We start from the raw sequence: 18608 nt of genomic DNA, 5'->3' as shown, positions 1-18608 counted from the left end.
GACAACGACCAGAAGCATATGTCGAGATTGTTGAAGAAATGGTTCAATGACAATGAAGTAGTGCTGGATTGGCCCCCACAGTCCCCAGACCTTAACCCAATCAAACACGTGTGGATAGAGTTGTAGGAATAACTGTATATATACCCAAGTCAGTCGACCAGTGGGCATGTCACGGTTCCACCCCTCAGTGTGTCTAGGATGCAGTTACTGACAGCTCGGCCATCCAATCCGGTACAGGGGCGTGCTGTAGACTATCCGGTCTGTGACTGGGAGGCGTCGGCTGTCTCCAAATGTTCACTATCCTGGGTGATTGCCATACTACTTAACTGAGCTGCTTCTCCCAGACCACTGCCAGACTTACATTCAGCTTGTGAGGTTTGTGCTCCCTGTGCCTTAAGTTCTGTATGCTTAATCTGTTGCTGCCTGACCTTGGACTTCATTCTCGCCATCCGACTGTTTAACCCCTTCTGCTGGGATCCGTTATCCTTCGGGTATTCTGACCTGGGAACGTTACCTGGCCATGCTTTGTCTCTTTCTTCTGTTTATTACGTACTCTCCTGGCTTCTTGACCATTCTGACTCACGGCTTGGCCGTGAGAAGTGACTAGCGTCACAATGCACTTGAATTTACTGATTTAAATAAACACTCATTACAACACTCAACACTTTTCCTCATTCCCCCACTGCTCCAGTCTCTGCAGCAAGTGTTCTGAAGTGCTGCACATCTCAGCATAGCAGGCATCATGTAGTATCTTCATGGTGCCCACTGCACTGAGACACCAATACAGTTGAACATGCGATGACGCTCAGTGGGGCACCGTAGCCATCACATGCCCTGCTACCATTTACAGTAGGCCATCGTCCATGTGCCATGCTGGAAATCTTACTTCTGTTACCAACTGGAGTAAGATTTCTGGCATAAAGAACACCACAGCTCTTCATGAATTAGATAAGCTATGGTGTTGTGCCCCCTTCCCACCCCAGCTCCATCAATTTTGGAGTAGTTGGGAGAAACTAACGTTAAAACATCAAGAGTTGCGAGAATTCTGGTTAAATTGCTTTGATGAATTGAGGACTAAGAGTCGTTATAAAAGGTACATTTGCTAAATGGGATGAAGTCAATAGTCAGGTATAGCAGAGATCAGTGTTATGCCCAATTTTTTTAATTTCAATTATTTTCTTTTTGGAGGAAATTGAGAAAGAAATGTCAGTGTTTGCTGATGTTACTGACCAGGAAAAGGACTTGGGTTTTCTAGTTACAAGTAAGCTTTCAGCAGTACTCAATGTCAGGCAGCAGCTGCAAAGCAAATAAAATGTCAGAATGGGTAAAAGAGAGATAATGTGCAAATGTAATATTATAAATCCCTTGTAAAATCAAATCTTGAATATGAAATCCAGTCTGACTCCACATTCTATGATGGATGGGGGAAAGTTCTGTCATAATGTTTAGTGGACTTTCCCAGGAATAATCACTAAACAGAGGGGTGTTGTTCCATCCCATACACTGTTTACATCCGGCTGCTGTGAGCACTAGGATCTAAGGGATAACGTTTTTCCCTGTGGAGAGTGACATGCCTAATGAGGGGCAACACCCAGAAACACAGTAGCTGTAAATTGAGATTTTGGTTTGGCTTTTATCCTAAGTGATATGGCAAGGCTCGTTAAAGGGACAATATTTTCTGTTAGGATTGATATTTCAATTTGTGGCACTAGAATTCTTGTCCTCTTCCTTTCTGAAAAGGCAATTTGCATAGCCTATAAGTCTCCTTACCATGTCAGTCATGTCGCTCTCCACAACTGGAAATGTTATCCCAAGGGAATCATCCACTTAAGAGTGTATTCAAATGAAGTGGTAGCTGCAGTGGCAGACATCTGTACCATTACTGGACCACCGTGCAATGATTGTCAGAGTTTTGTGAAAGACAGTCAAAACATTTCACTTGAACGAGTCCATTTATAAATTCCAGGTGCACTTAGCACTGGCCCATTTGCCAGCTCCAGGTGCACCCACTACACTGTTATGAATGAGTCACCGGAGGAGGAAAAAACAAAAATACAAGCTAAGTCCAGAAAACCGGAGAGGTTGTTAGCTAGCGGATTGCAGACCCCTGATCCTATTCACAACAACTAACAATAGCCGTGGGGTGTTCCTACGGTGGTCCTAGACACCTCGTTCACAGCCGGAGATCTAAATAAACCTAAAGAAAGAAAGGGGAAATCTAAACTGCCCCAGAGCAGACCCCAAAGCAAAAGACAGCACCCAACATGTATTGATGGTGAAAACAGATGAAAGCACAAACACAGACAGAAAGACAGGCTGAGCAAACGATGGGGCCCTTACTAACTAGATAGGACAGGAAAGAAAAGCAACTGTCTGCAATCACGCAAAAACCCTGCCAAAAATAATGTCCAACACGTCTGATAGAAATGGCCCTGAAGTCACTAGACTTCAAAATCACTATATATGCACTCAGGTATATTCTGAAAACAGAGCAAAGAGATCAACTGATCAGAGACAAAAATGGAGTTCGGCCAGTCCCAACCAGGGCTGGCTGAACACAAACACTAAGTAAACCAGACTAAACCTCATGGAACAATAGCAGAGCAAAAACTTAGCTTTAGTAGACAGGACTAAACTGGAGGCCAGAGCTCAGAGCAGAGAGGATCACTAGCAACCCAGCAGGGCGTCGGCAGCCTTATATCCACTCAGAGATTCTGGATGTCCAATCACACTCCACCTGTTCAGATGACAGGTTTTTACCATCCAAATCAATTTCACTACCTCCTTTCACCAGCAGAGGGAGTTCATCGGACGTCAAAGGTGAAGGAGAAAATGAGCTCATAACACTACACCATCCTGCCGGTCGCCATTCATCCACTCCAATTCCCATCAACATTTTTGAGCCATGTCACTTAATAGTTTTCCAGTCCTATCATTGGCCACTCCAAATCCTCACCATCACCTATCCCGTGCTCTTCGCATGTACTGATTGCCACCGTTTGCATCAAAATCATCGGGAGGATGTCATGACATGTTGATATACGTCGTGCCCTTGTGCTTGCATGCGCAAAGCAATCCCAGGGCCAACAAGGTGAGCAGTAATGTGAGTATAAGTATTTTTGTTTTTCATCAACCATTTGATGACCTTTTAAAGTTAAGAAAAATTATGGCCAGCAGCCACCATTTTGCACAGTTGGAACAGAAGCAAATAACAAAAAAATGTATATTTTGGTGAATGTGTTTTTTTTTTAAAGTTCAAGTAGAATTCAATTCCACTCAAATATATTCGCTCCTCTCTAATTCTAAATATTATAATTTGGAAAATGATGCGGCTACAAGGTGTCATGTTAGTTGACATACTGCTTATTAGAATATATGATGTATATTATAGAGATCTGTGTAACAGTACAAAGTAGCACCTAAATTCTAAAGACCCAGACACTACAGAGCTTATATGTTGTAGCTCACCAAGATATTGGATGACTACAGTACACAATCACTGGGACAGTTACCATCGTCCTGAGAACTTACTTCCTTCAGAAGCAAATAATTCTTACTACGATTATCATCTGTCATGTTAGATTTCGAAGAAGATTAACCTCAGTCTCTTTTAATGAATTTTACAAATATCATGCAAATATCTGCAACTGGGAATGAAAAGCCTTGTTATACCTTTCAGTGATACTAATTTATTTTACCTAATTGTGTTAGTATAATAGGTCTCATTATACTCTGAATATACACTCATATGTTAAAGTTTGGGCACCCCTATTAATGTTAACTTTTTTTCTTTATAACAATTTTGGTTTTTGCAACAGCTATTTCAGTTTCATATATCTAATAACTGATGGACTCAGTTATATTTCTGGATTCAAATGAGGTTTATTGTACTAACAGAAAATGTGCAATCTGCATTTAAACAAAATTTGACCGGTGCAAAAGTATGGGCACCCTTATCATTTTCTTGATTTGAACACTCCTAACTACTTTTGACTGACTTCCTGAAGCACTAAATTGGTTTTGTAACCTCATTGAGCTTTGAACTTCATAACCAGGTGTATCAAATCATGAGAAAAGGTATTTAAGGTGGCCACTTGCAAGTAGTTCTCCTATTTGATTCTCCTATGAAGAGTGGCATCATGGGCTCCTCAAAACAACTCTCAAATGATCTGAAAACAAAGATTATTCAACATAGCTTTTCAGGGGAAGGATACAAAAAGTTGTCTCAGAGATTTAACCTGTCAGTTTCCACTGTGAGGAACATAGTAAGGAAATAGAAGAACACAGGTACAGTTCTTGTTAAGCCCAGAAGTGGCAGGCCAAGAAAAATATCAGAAAGGCAGAGAAGAAGAATGGTGAGAACAGCCAAGGACAATCCACAGACCACCTCCAAAGACCTGCAGCATCATCTTGCTGCAGATGGTGTCACTGTGCATCGGTCAACAATAAAGCGCACTTTGCATAAGGAGAAGCTGTATGGGAGAGTGATGAGAAAGAAGCCGTTTCTGCAAGCACGCCACAAACAGAGTCGTCTGAGGTATGCAAAAGCACATTTGGACAAGCCAGTTACATTTTGGAAGAAGGTCCTGTGGACTGATGAAACAAAGATTGAGTTGTTTGGTCATACAAAAAGGCGTTATGCATGGAAGCTAAAAAACACAGCATTCCAAGAAAAACACTTGCTACTCACAGTAAAATTTGGTGGAGGTTCCATCATGCTTTGAGGCTGTGTGGCCAATGCCAGCACCGGGAATCTTGTTAAAGTTGAGGGTCGCATGGATTCAACTCAGTATCAGCAGATTCTTGACAATAATGTGCAAGAATCAGTGACGAAGTTGAAGTTACGCAGGGGATGGATATTTCAGCAAGACAATGATCCAAAACACCGCTCCAAATCTACTCAGGCATTCATGCAGAGGAACAATTACAATGTTCTGGAATGGCCATCCCAGTCCCCAGACCTGAATATCATTGAACATCTGTGGGATGATTTGAAGCGGGCTGTCCATGCTCGGCGACCATCAAACTTAACTGAACTGGAATTGTTTTGTAAACAGGAATGGTCACAAATACCTTCATCCAGGATCCAGGAACTCATTAATAGCTACAGGAAGCGACTAGAGGCTGTTATTTTTGCAAAAGGTTGATCTACGAAATATTAATGTCACTTTTATGTTGAGGTGCCCATACTTTTGCACCGGTCAAATTTTGTTTAAATGCAGATTGCACATTTTCTGTTAGTACAATAAACCTCATTTGAATCCAGAAATATAACTGAGTCCATCAGTTATTAGATATATGAAACTGAAATAGCTGTTGCAAAAACCAAAATTGTTATAAAGAAAAAAGGTTAACATTAATGGGGGTGCCCAAACTTTAACATATGACTGTAGGTACAGCAATGACACACCAGAATATTGCTTAATTTACATGGCAACAGAAACAGGTTTGTCTACGGGATTACTGTACAGCTAAATAATCAGCCGCTCCTGTCCTCATTTTCGCCTGGAACCGATGGACGTAAATGAGATTGTGACTCACGACGAGACTCGGTCTTCATAGATAATTTCTTTTGTGTCTTGGGAACAAAAAACAGGCAGTATAACCGGTTTGGTAAGTTTCTCAACGTAAACTATCCTGTCTAATAAAAATTAATCCTGTACAGTAATTTATTTCAGCCTTTCCATTTATTATGCTTAATCCCATGTGAGTTTTTCAAAATCTATACTATTATTTTTACCGACATATTTCTATAAACCTTTTTCCAGATTCCCTAACCTTTCGTGATTGCTATATCAGTTCTTTTATTGTACTGTATATTGTGGGCACTGTGACATAAAGGAACTGTTTTGAACTCACATGTTATTAAATGCTCCTTAGGCCTGACCATGGCAAATATCTGAAAAATTGCCTTTTTTTATCCGAAAAAAAAAAATTTGTAATTTTTCATCCGCGTGATTTTCCAAATTCCTCTAAACTATGATGGGGGCGTGTTCTTCTTTCCTTTGAGTGCTGATGCCGTCTTATGATTGGTCAACATCATACAGGGAGCACAAATACACACCCTCAACAGTCTGAAAACACCTCCTTGGACTTAAAAAATGTTAACTCATTAGGTGACAAATACTTTGATAGCTAATATCTCCACAACAAAGAGACAAAATAAAAAAAATGTTTTATTCCGTTCTGCAGGCATTATTACATCCTGTATCCAGTTCAACATGAAAAATTGATGAAAGGGCCTCTTTAACTGTGATAATGTCCACCTCGTGTGATAATGTTCTTAATTACAAGGTCACTGGGATCAGTGACTAGATTCTTAAGGTCATCAGACCAAATAGTCATACTGACTGATGGTCAGTGCAGAGGATATGGTCCATTAGACGATAAAAAGATCCTCATACCCCTGTTCTCTGCACTCTGTATCTTTTAAACAAGCAAGGAGACTGTGTTTTGTGCTGTTATGTTGCAGCACTAGGATCCTGAATTCAAATCTGAAGCTTCTATGTCCTTACATTGTAGTATTAATCATTTTATTTTCACAACCATATGAATAGTTTATTTGATTTTCTATGAAATGAGTCATAGTGTTTGAGATTAAATAGGCAGACCTATAGGGGACAGGGACTGATATAAATGGTTATAATCTCTGCATAGCGTTTTAGAATATGCAGGTGCTATATAATGAGAACATTCTAATACAATCCCTTGTAAAAAATTCTGGAATCACTGGCCTTGGAGGATGTGCATTCAGTTGTTTAATTTTGTAGAAAAAAAGAAGATCACAGACATGGCACAAAACTAAAGTCAATTCAAACGGCAACTTTCTGGCTTTAAGAAACACTAAAAGAAATCAAGAACAAAAAATGTGGTAGTCAGTAATGGTTACTTTTTAAAACCAAGCATAGGGGAAAAATTTTGGAGTCACTCAATTCTGAGGAAAAAATTATGGAATCACCCTGTAAATTTTCATTTCCAAAACTAACACCTGCATCAAATTAGATCTGCTCGTTAGTCTGCATCTAAAAAGGAGTGAGCACACCTTAGAGAGCTATTGCACCAAGTGGACTGATATGAATCATGGCTCCAACACGAGAGATGTCAATTGAAACAAAGGAGAGGATTATCAAACTCTTAAAAGAGGGTAAATCATCACGCAATGTGTACCATATATGTGTACCATATATCAATGTGTACCATATATCATAGTTGAAGGGGGTAAGAGGCGGTGTGCATGGGTAATGAAGAACCCTCCGCTGAGCAGACCCAAGGATGAGAATAATGTTCCACACTATCCCCAAGGATCCCCACTCTATCCCCAAGGATATTATGAATATGTATATTATGAATGGATGCTCTCCCTAATGTTGACCAAATTTGGGGACTCAATATAATCGGACTCGTGAAGTTTCTATCTCATGTCCCTGGGAACAGAAAAGGACTTTCTTACAGAGAACTGCTAAGTATAGAACTTTCCTGTTTTTGTTTTATTTTATAACTGATTTTGCACATATGTCTGTTATTTTACTATTTTCATCTACTTAAGCACTGTACCTTTTGTTCACTAAAGTTTAAAACTTTAATAGCCTTGCCTTGTTGCCCTAAACACCTAAGTGTCTCTGTAAAAACTAAAGGTACTGTCACACTTAGCGATATCGATAGCAATATCGCTATAACTTGTGACGTTATAGTGATATTGCTAGCGATATCGCTATGTCTGATACTTACCTATGACCCGCTCCCCCGCTGGTTATCGCTGATCGCGCGAGAACGTCCAGGACTGTTTCTCGTCGTCAGCTTCCTGCGGCGCTTCCTGTGGAGAGACGAGTGACGAACGTGGACGCGGGCGGGAGGACGTCAGTATCGCTGCGTCTGACAGGTAAGTAGTGACCCCCGACCCCTGCGATGTTGCTAGTGAGATCTGCATGTGTGGCAGCTCACTAGCGACCACTTAGCGATGCACCAGTGATCCTGACCGCGTCATATCGCTGGTTGGGATCGCTGGTGCATCGCTAAGTGTGACAGTACCTTAAGGCCCCCTTCACACATCCATTATTTGTGTCCATACGTGGTCCATTTTTTAAAGACCGCAAATATGGACATACGCACACCCATTCTATTCAACAGTGATGCGCACATGACAGGTTTTTCACACAGATACAAAGCAATACAGATCACACTGTTCCCAGGTACTGGGTGCTTCTGGAAGCTCTCATCATTGCCACCTGGTCTCTCTGAGATCAGCACGACCAGGTGACAATGATAGGAGTTGTATTCAGCACTTGCTCTGTACATCGTGTATTCAATAAATATTTTTTTTTAAAATGGCGTGAGCTCCTCCATAATTTTCATAAACAGCAGAGCGAAACCAAGGGGCTCATGTTAATAAGCTAGGAAAGGGACCAATATCCCAAAAGGTTTCAAGGCTGTAAATAACAGCTTAGAGCTGTTTGTTTAGCCTTTACTGGTTAGTTTACATGGGACCCCAGAAAAATTATGATGTAGGCTCCCCGTATAATTTCTAAGCAGCAAAGGCTAAACAGACAGCTGTGAGCTGACATTAATAGCCATGAATATTGACCCCTCCTCCCAGGCTAAGACCATCAGCCCCAGAAATGGCACATCCAAAAGATGCACCAAATTTGACGTTTAGCCTCTGCTCTTCCCACTTGACCACTTGCGGTGGCAAGTGATGTCATAGGGTTGGGGTTGATGTCAGCTGTTTTATGGCCACTGACATCAAGCCCAGGGGTTAGTAATGGAGAGCCATCTATAAGACACCACCATTACTAACCCCATAATCAAATGTAATAAAGACACAGACAGAGTAAAGTTCTTTAATTGAAATAAGCACTTCCCACCCTATTTTTCCCATTTACTAATGTAAAATTTAAAATAATAAAACACCATATTCCTCCCCTGTCCGACGACAATCCATTTGTCTTACGAAAAGCCCAACTCTGCTTCATCTGGATTGCATGGTTGAGCAGTGGCGTGATGCAACCGCTCAACTGTGAATCCAGGAGACATTGAGCTGAGAGTGAGAGCGCAACTTCAGTGACCTGTGGTAACGTCATTGAGGTTAACACATGTCATAGCCAGCTGTTCACACAGTCAGTTCACAGTGTGAACTGGCCGATGACCTGCACTATCCTTTCTGTCGTCAACTCTAACACCATGATAAATTTCTCACAGTGCTAGTGGTGACGTCATAAAGGTTACCGGATGTCACCACGGACTTGGACTGCGGATATCACCAGTACTGGTTTTTCCGGTACCAAAATCACCAGGATGTGTGAAGATGTCCTAAGAGGTAGTTTGTGCATATGACTTGTGTTTGCCCTCCGGTATGTGAATGCATAGAGTGCATGGCATTTTGATTTACTGCCTTTTCGGTAAGTGGTGGCAGCACTTAGTGTCTTGGGTGTGTGGACTGGTAGGGGGACCCCTCTGTGTTCAATCTGTAGCCTAAGTGAGGGTGACTATAAGAGTGTTCTGTAAAGTGACCTGAACCTCTTATAGCTTATGTCACATAGTAGGCTGTGTGAGGACCTGACTATGACAGCTTCTACTCTAGATTTCTCATGACTGGACATTTCAAAACCTTTACAAAAAATGTTATTTTTATTGGATACTCAGCACCTATACAGTCAAACAACTACTTAAATATTTAATTACTTTAGTAAATAAATTTAATCCTGCATAGAAAGATTCAGTTCTGCTATATTAGTATGTGCATAAAAATTTTTCCCATTTCATAATTTCCAATTAAAATAATAACTGAAGAGCTATTACACACATGAATACAATAAAAAAACTTCAAAAATTAGGTAAACTATTTATATTTCAATTCACAAATCTGGTCTAAAATACAGTAAATATACAAAAACATGTAAAAACGCTCATTGTTTTTAGCAGACTCTGGGCACAAACTAAATAATTCATCCCTAGTTTGGTGCTAAAAGCCATTAAAATCATCATTGGTTTGAAAATCAGGCCACATAAAGCATGTTGTTAACTGTGCAAGAATAAATTCCCTGAGGGACGTGAGCTGCCTCTTTTTGAGAAACTATACTTGGTATATTAAAAAAAACAGTGTAGAAAAATACATACATGAACAATAAGGCTTCTTGCATACTACAGCATGATGAATATGTGCTATGGCCTCCTACGGGCACATGCTGTGACTGTGATAAATTTTCATTGCCGTATATTGTTACATCACATCCCAATATAAAGAGTATTCTCTCCTAAAAGCTGTCTTACTTTTTATCATCAGTTTTCTACATTACGAATGCTATTCCAAAAGGAGAAAAATATGTCGGATGCCAACTGATTCCAGTTACTCTATTCCATTCATAATTCCACCCAGTAAGAATTTTAGATTTCAGACTTTCAATTGGTGGAAGCATAGTTTTTCTTAAAAAAAATTCTCTTTGGTGTTGAATCAAATAAATGGTTTTTAATTGATGCCTAAGAGGGTATGTACACACAGCTCTGCAAAAACCACCCCATAAAATAAATATAACGCACAGCAATATTAATACGACATTGTTGTGCACATATTTTGTCTTGTGTCGGAAACTCTGTCTCGGTTAAAAGAAGTGACATGCTGATTCTCTGGGCAGCATCCTCCTCCAGGATGCCACCTGATGTCTAAACTTGACAGTATAAAGTGAAAGTTGTAGGCAGCGGATCTGCCGCAAGAGCGACGGCAAGACCACCGGGAAAATTTGGCGTCTAGATGCACATACCCTAACACTATATTCCCACAATGAGTTTTTGGTGAGTTTTTACACTGCTTATTTTTGACCTATCTTAAGGAAAAGTCATCAATATAAAAGTCCCAGACAACCCCTTTAATGTCTTGTTACGCTGCAAAAGCTTTCTGAATAAGTGTACAGCCGAAGCAGATCGGCCTGTGTAGATCGGCAAACAAGCAGCCGATCGGCAGTTTTTTACTGCTTCCAGGTCAGTCCATGTATGTGGAACCTTAGGCCACGTGGACACGTTGAGTATTTGCTGAGTTTTTTTTACTTCAGTATTTGTAAGCCAAAATCAGGAGTGGAACATTCAGAGGAAAAATATAATAGAAACACATCACCACTTCTGGATTTTTTTACCCAATTCTTGGTTTGGCTTACAACAACTGAGATAAAAAACTTACCAAACACCCAACATGTGCACATGGCTTTAGGCCTCATTTAGATGTCATTTTTTCTTTTACGTACGAGAAAAAAGTTTTATCAGTGATTTTTATCGGTTTCATCATTTTTTTTCACTTAAAAAATTAAAAGCTTCTCCACCTTCTTCTATCTCTCATTCAGAGAAAAATGGACAGCACACAAATGGCATTCAAATGCGGTCATTTTTTGTCACAGAATTTCACTGACCCAAAAGACTTGCATTGCCAATTTTGATCTGACGCTCAGATCAATATCGGATATGTCTTCACGATTTTGCGCAGACCACTCGGTCCAAGGAAAAAATGTAACATGTGAAAAGCCCCATAGAATTATCCCAGGTATGAGTGCTAGCGGTGAAAATAACAAAGCACTGGTATGTGAAAAATTGTAACATGAATTAGGCCTCAATGATATGTTTGGAGTAGAGTTGAGCGAAACGGGTCGAAAAATTTCAAAAGTCGCCGGCTTTTGGCAAAGTCGGGTTTCATGAAACGAAACCCGACCCTAGGATGAGGTCGGCCACGAGGTCGGCGACTTACGCGCCAAAGTCGCGTTTCAAAAGTTTGTTTTGCGCTCTTTTTCAGCCAATCAGGATCCACGGAAACTGTGGGCAACGTGATGACATAGGCAGGGGTCACCACCATCTTTCAGAAGGGCATGCAAGTGATTGGCTTGCTTTGGTGGGGCGTCACAGGGGTTATAAAAGGGCGTGCACGCCGACCGCCATCTTACTTCTGCCGATCTTAGCATAGGGAGAGGTTGCTGCTGCTGATTCTTTAGGGAGAGCGTTAGGCAGGGAAGAAGAAAAAAAACCTGCTTCTGCTGCTAGCGATTTTGCCTGTACAACACACCAGTCACTGTGTGTGCAGTGCAAGGGGAGGTGGATTAGCGGTGTTGGTTGTTAGGCTGCCTTCTAAGGCTTCCTGACAGCTGCATTGCTGTTTACCCACTGCTCTGCAAACTGCTTTTTTAAAAGCAATCCAAATTTTTTTTTTGTCCTGCTGAGGTACTGAGCGTGCATTTTTTCACACCATACAGCGGTGTACGCTCCTCACACAGTACCGTGTAACGGCTGTTATCACGGCCACAGTGAAGCTATCTGTGTGTCACTCTGTGAGAATAAGTCGAGGACATGTTCCGTTCTTACAGACCTGCACCTACTAGTTTTGTCTAGCTTTCAAACAGTTAAATATATTTGCTGTTTGATCACATTCAAAACTATAGAGAGACAGCGTGTGTCAGTCCGTATACTTAAAAAAACACGGAGCTTGACAATTGTACGTACACCGGACAGCCGTGTACGTGCACGCTCCTCTCAGTACCGTGTAACGGCTGTTATCACGGCCACAGTGAAGCTATCTGTGTGTCACTGTGGAAGGATAAGTGGAGGACTTGTTCCGTTCTTACAGATCTGCACCTACTAGTTTTGTCTAACTTTCAAACAGTTAAATATATTTGCTGTTTGATCACATTCAAAACTATAGAGAGACAGCGTGTGTCAGTCCGTATACTTAAAAAACAAGGAGCTTGACAATTTTACGTACACCGGACAGCCGTGTACGTGCACGCTCCTCTCAGTACCGTGTAACGGCTGTTATCACGGCCACAGTGAAGCTATCTGTGTGTCATTCTGTGAGAATAAGTCGAGGACATGTTCCGTTCTTACAGACCTGCACCTACTAGTTTTGTCTAGCTTTCAAACAGTTAAATATATTTGCTGTTTGATCACATTCAAAACTATAGAGAGACAGCGTGTGTCAGTCCGTATACTTAAAAAAACTATTCTGCCCAATTCTACATACACCTTGTAGTTTGTGATACACTAGCCAATTTCTGCCTGTGACATAGCGCTCTGATATTCAGTGGGCCTCACACAATCCAAAAGTGTCCAGTGTCCACAAGTGTGTGCAGAAATTCAAAATCTCTGTGATCCTGTAGTCACTTTTTTCACACCTGTGCCATCGAGCCTGTGACATAGCGCTCTGATATTCAGTGGGCCTCACACAATCCAAAAGTGTCCAGTGTCCACTAGTGTGTGCAGAAATTCAAAATCTCCCTTATCCTGTAGTCACTTTTTTCACACCTGTGCCATCGAGCCTGTGACATAGCGCTCTGATATTCAGTGGGCCTCACACAATCCAAAAGTGTCCAGTGTCCACTAGTGTGTGCAGAAATTCAAAATCTCCCTTATTATGTAAAATATTCAGGATTGAGAGTCCTCAGTAGTTGATACCTTTTAATGGCTAACTGAAAAGATGGTAATACATTGCAAGCTTTCGAGACTACTCAGGTCTCTTCATCAGGCTAGACTAATACAAAATCTGAAGTCACATATTTATGCACAATACAGCCTAGAAAAAATGCAATAGATAAGACAAGTAACGTGAAGCAGAACTATCAATATGGGAGAGGGAGAAACATAAATATAAACACTGGACCAGTTCATAGATAAGGAGTCTGGATGTTTTATGGTCCTCTGATTGGGGTCTAGTTCTGTGTTGCCCCCCCCCCCCCGCAAGGTTTTAAAAGGAAATTCCTTAATTGATGTAAAAAGACATAAATCCATGCGACACATTCATTCCAGCACTGAGAGTGTCAAAGTTCGTCATAAATTTGTGAGAGAGTCAGTGCTGGAATGAATGTGTCGCATGGATTTATGTCTTTTTACATCAATTAAGGAATTTCCTTTTAAAACCTTGCGGGACAACACAGAACTAGACCCCAATCAGAGGACCATAAAACATCCAGACTCCTTATCTATGAACTGGTCCAATGTTTATATTTATGTTTCTCCCTCTCCCATATTGATAGTTCTGCTTCACGTCACTTGTCTTATCTATTGCATTTTTTCTAGGCTGTATTGTGCATAAATATGTGACTTCAGATTTTGTATTAGTCTAGCCTGATGAAGAGACCTGAGTAGTCTCGAAAGCTTGCAATGTATTACCATCTTTTCAGTTAGCCATTAAAAGGTATCAACTACTGAGGACTCTCAATCCTGAATATTTTTCTATCCACTGGCTAACACGGTACAAAGATATACATCTTTCCTGTATCAAAATGGAGGATACCTTATTATGTAGTCACTTTTTTCACACCTGTGCCATCGAGCCTGTGACATAGCGCTCTGATATTCAGTGGGCCTCACACAATCCAAAAGTGTCCAGTGTCCACTAGTGTGTGCAGAAATTCAAAATCTCTGTGATCCTGTAGTCACTTTTTTCACACCTGTGCCATTGAGCCTGTGACATAGCGCTCTGATATTCAGTGGGCCTCACACAATCCAAAAGTGTCCAGTGTCCACTAGTGTGTGCAGAAATTCAAAATCTCCCTTATCCTGTAGTCACTTTTTTCACACCTGTGCCATCGAGCCTGTGACATAGCACTGTGATATTCAGTGGGCCTCACACAATCCATAAGTGTCCAGTGTCCACAAGTGTGTGCAGAAATTCAAAATCTCCCCTGTCCTATAGACACCTTGTACCTTGTTTTACATTACTATATAGTTTGTTGGATTTTGTCTACATTTCTACAAAAAATGAGGAAGGCTGGTGGAAGAGGCCGTGGAATTGGGCGGGGGTTGGCAGCTGGTAATGATGGTGTTGGTGGTGGATCTGATGGTAGTGGCAAGAGCAAAATAGGACCGAATGCAGGAGGTGTTGAGCCTGCATCATCGTCTGGCTCCTTAAGGCTTCGAAGGCTTAGTTTTCTAGGAGTTGGCAAACCGCTTTTAAAGCCAGAGCATCAGGAAAAAGTTTTGTCTTACATTGCTGACTCAGCCTCCAGCTCTATCGCCTCCTCTTCTGAAGTTGTAAAAAGTAAAAGCACTGACTCGTCATTGGAGGCTCATGTTCATGAACCACACCTTTCCTTGTGTCCTTCACCCCAACCAAGATTGAAGGATGACGCAGGCCATACTACTGATTACTCCATGGAGCTGTTTTCACATGCCATGCCTGGATTATCAAGTGAAATGGTGAATTACCCAGGCCAAGATGAATCTGACATGGAGTGCACTGATGCACAGCCGCTGATAGATGATTCTGCTGGTACATTCACTCAGAGCACTACATTGTCCTCGCAGTGTACAGAGCCAGATTCTGACCCTGATGAGACTCAGGTGCCCCTTCCCGCACACTATACCACCATACATGGTGACACAGAGGAAGGTGCACATGACATTGAAGAGGAGGTGATGGATGATCCAGTTGTTGACCCAGATTGGCATCCATTGGGGGAAGAGGGTGCTGCTTCCAAAAGCTCAGATGAGGAGCATCCACAGCAGACATCGACATCGCAACAGCTGTTATCTGGCAGGCCCGGAGCACTCCAAAGACAGGTTCCAAAAATCAAAAGAGTTGCTGGACAGCTTGTCCAGAGGGTCAAAAGATCACAGCGTGCTAGGCCGTAAAATGTCTGCCAAAGTAGGAAGAGTGCAGTGTGGCACTTTTTTGAACAAAATCCTCATGATCATGCCAAGGTTATCTGTAAAAAGTGCGCAAAGACCTTTAGCCGAGGGAAAAATCTGAAAAATTTGAATACCAGTTGCATGCTTAGACATTTAACCACCATGCACTTGCAAGCGTGGACACAACACCAAACCTCAAGTGCCACATGTGCAACTGATCACAAAGAAGGTAGTCAGCAACGCTACATTGTTTCCCCCACTGTAAGCCCACCGGTTGGCACAGCAGCAAATGTTGAAGTGTCGTTGCAAGGCCACAGCAGTCAGGGAATCCCACTGTTATATCAACGAAATACTGAATCTAGGCCATCAGAAAGAACACCAACTCCATCACCATCATCAACCCTCTCTCAGTCCGCCCTGTCCACCGCTACTTCCACCATATGCAGCTCTCAAGTCCAGCTCACCCTCCCAGACACTATGAGTAGGTCAAGAAAGTACTCAGTCTCTCATCCGCGTACACTGGGTTTGAACGCCCACATTGCCAAACTAATCTCGTTTGAGATGATGCCCTATCAGTTGGTGGAAAGCGCAGCTTTCCGCGAACTCATGGCCTATGCAGTACCACGCTATGACCTACCCAGTCGCCACTTCTTCTCTCGCAAAGCCATCCCAGCCCTCCACCATCATGTAAAAGACCGCATTGTCCATGCACTCAAGCAGTCAGTGAGTGGAAAGGTGCACCTCACAACTGATGCATGGTCCAGTCGGCATGGCCAGGGCCGTTACGTGTCCATCACTGCGCACTGGGTTAATGTGGTGGATGCAGGGGACAGTGGTGGTGGGACAGTGCTGCCTAGCCCACGGTGTAGGAAACAGTTGGCTGTAGGCATTTGACCCTCCTCCTCCTCCTCCAGAAGCGAAAGCTCGTCCACAGAGCGCAGTCGTACGAGCACTCCATCTGCAGCTGCCACTGTTGCACACGAGGTGTCCCCCTATTGAGCAGCTAGTGGAAAGCGCCAGCAGGCTGTGTTGCAGATGATGTGTTTGGGCGACAGACACACCGCCGAGGTGCTGGCCGAGTACTTGAAGCGACAAACTGAGTCATGGCTGGGCAGTGTACATCTTGAGGCAGGCAAGGTAGTTAGTGATAACGGCCGTAATTTTGTGGAAGCCATAGCCCTTTCAAAACTCAGCCACATACCTTGCTTGGCTCACACCTTGAACCTAGTGGTGCAGTGCTTCCTCAAAAATTATCCCGAGTTAACAGCCCTGCTCCAGAAGGTGCGAAGACTGTGCGCGCACATCCGCCGGTCGCCTGTACACTCCGTTCATATGCAGAAGCTGCAGCGATTGCTCCACCTTCCCAACCACCGCCTCATTATCGACATTGCAACAAGGTGGAACTCCACCCTGCACATGGTGGAGCGGCTGTGCGAGCAGAGGCAGGCCATAATGCATTTGTGGGAGGATACACGGCCAGGCACTTTGAGAGCAGACATGGAGTTGACAGGTGTGCAGTGGTCGAAGCTGAAAGACCTCTGTAAAGTCCTTCAGTGTTTTGAGGAATGCACACTGCTGGTAAGCGCAGACGACGCCATCCTAAGCATGAGCATCCCACTTATGCGTCTGCTCATTGCTCATGCAAACTTTGACGCACCTTAAGGAGCAGGCTTCTGCAGCCAATGTTGATGAGGAGGAAGAGGAGGAGGGAATCCTTGATGACATTCAGCCATTGTCTGCTCAGGGACCTCTCCTGGACGAGGTGGAGGAAGAAGAGGAGGAGGAGGAGGATGATGGGGATGATTACTTAGGGGAGGAGGATGCATCTCGTGGAGCAAGTGAAAATGTTGGCGTGGCAAGGTCTGGTACAGGGTTTGTGCGTGACTGGAGGGATGTGGATTTGCCAGAAAGTTCTCCTCCAACCAGCACTCGCAGTGCATCATTGACACCGGGAACATTGGCCCACATGTCAGATTATGCCTTGCAGATCCTAAAAAGGGACCCCCCGCATTGCCAAAATGATGAACGATGACGACTACTGGTTGGCCAGCATCCTGGATCCACGCTATAAAGGCAAATTACAAAACATCATGCCACAGGAGAACCTTGACCTAATATTGGCTAATAAACAAGCAACTCTGGTAAATCGGTTGCTTGAGGCATTCCCAGCACACAGCAGCGGTGATGGTTCTCACACGAGCCGTACGGGCCGGGGGCAGCTTGGCAGAGGTGTTCATGGTGCACACAGCAGAAGTGGCATTGGAGACAGGGGTTTCATGACAATGTTGTGGACTGATTTTTCAAGTACCGCTCACACAACTGGTAATACTGCATCGATGGAAAGTGACAGGAGACAGCAGTTGTCAACTATGGTTACAAACTACTTTTCCTCCCATATCGATGTTCTCCCACACAGGTCATTCCCCTTTGACTATTGGGCCGCTAAACTGGACACCTGGCCTGAATTGGCACAATATGCCTTACAGGAGCTCGCTTGCCCAGCTGCAAGTGTGCTATCGGAAAGAGTCTTCAGTGCAGCTGGATCACTCCTGACAGAAAAAAGGACCCGTCTGTCAACCCAAAATGTGGATGATCTAACCTTCATTAAAATGAACCATTCATGGGTTTCCAAGGATTTTGTCCCACCTTCCCCTGATGACACATAGGGTGACAGAAAAATGGCTTGCTTTGGTCCACCTCTTCCTGGGACTTGACCTATTTTGCCTTTTGCATCAGCTGAATGTCCAACATCAACATATGCCACTTTCTAAAACTCCCTAACTGTGCTGCCTGCCCCCCCCCATGGCCGGGGTCACCACCTAGCGCACGACACCGTGCGAGTGCCGTTGCCCTGGACAGGTGGGTAGGCCGACTCTTGGGCGTGGGCACTGGCACAGGGTCCCTCATAGTGCAATCAAGTGTCTCTGACGGTGGTGGTGCACACCCGCCATCAGACACACCGCCATACTATGAGGGGCCCAGTGCCAGTACCGACACCCACGAGTGGGCCCCCT

The sequence above is a fragment of the Dendrobates tinctorius genome, unplaced genomic scaffold (assembly GCF_039654945.1).
Source record: "Dendrobates tinctorius isolate UK_male_01 unplaced genomic scaffold, ASM3965494v1 ptg000203l, whole genome shotgun sequence".
NCBI lineage: Eukaryota > Metazoa > Chordata > Amphibia > Anura > Dendrobatidae > Dendrobates > Dendrobates tinctorius.
This window is presented reverse-complemented; position numbering follows the sequence as displayed.